Below are 1272 nucleotides of genomic sequence, written 5' to 3' on the forward strand. Positions count from 1 at the left end.
AAAAAAAAAAAAAAAAAAAAAAAAAGTTTTACAAAAAATTTAATAAAAAAAAAAGCCTGGAACCACTGGACACTGCGCCTTACAGCAACACTACCAATGCTTTGTAAACCTCTTTTTCAGTGAAAAACTCTTTAAGAATAATAATAGATCACCAAGGTTCTTAGTTGCACAGTGTAGTACTGTGTGGAAAACATGGGCATGCCTACTTAAATGGTGACTCAGAAGAATCTAATTCTGAATTCAAAGAAGCCTAAGTAGTAGCTTAGCTGATTTTAATTTTTTGTTTGTTTTTTTTTGGGGGGGCGTTTTTTCCATTATGTTTATTGGTACATTTTAGGCATACAATATAGTTACATTTATCACTGGGATCTTGTACCTTTACATGATATATCTTGGTTCTTACTTTTCCCCCATACCCCTACCCTCCCTTCACCACCTCCCCTATTTACAAAGACTTTCTTTCCATTTTTTTTCCATTCTCATATTTTTTCTTTTCCTTTCTTTCCTTTCCCCTACCCCTCTCACTTCCCCTGCTCCTTTAGACCTTTTCTTCCTATTTCACAATATCAATTACACATTTCTAACAAAGATTATTTTGCATGGTGAGTTTTTAAAATTTGTTCTCCTTTTTTTCTCTTCTGAATTGTGTAAACTCTGTACAATGAGCATTACTTTAATGTAAGAAAATATTATAATGATAGACAATTAACCTAATTCTATTTTCTAATCAACTAAAAAGTAAGCAAATTGCCTTCGGATGGTGGAAGTATCTTAGATCATATCAGCTTCCTGGTCAATACAAATCCAGTGGTCTGATTATATTAGTAATATGACCCAGTCAGTCAGTCTAGCAGCAAAATGACTTTCGTATATTTAAACTAGTTTTAAAAAAAAGACAAACTTTATAAATTTAAGATAAATGAGCAAAATTGCACCTTTCCTTCTTACTTAAACATCTCATGGGGCTTACAACTAATTAAACCATCACTAACCATCATTACAAAGGCACCGTGTTTTGGGGGCTCAATTCTTCATTTACATTTCTTATTTGCATAGTGTTTGCTTCAAAATTTAAGCGCTACACAAACTTCAAAGAGCTTTTCACTTTCTTCCTTCTTCCACTGCACAATTGGTTTCTCTTTTCAAATCTTTTGGGTATATCAGTTCAACTGATCTTCTGTTTATGTTTTTATTAATTCTGACCTTCATTTTGTTTTTCTTTTTCTAATTTTGTTTCAAAATTTTCATTGTACATATATATATATATATATA

The sequence above is a fragment of the Fukomys damarensis genome, unplaced genomic scaffold, assembly GCF_012274545.1.
Source record: "Fukomys damarensis isolate Sample0158 unplaced genomic scaffold, DMR_v1.0_HiC HiC_scaffold_5, whole genome shotgun sequence".
NCBI lineage: Eukaryota > Metazoa > Chordata > Mammalia > Rodentia > Bathyergidae > Fukomys > Fukomys damarensis.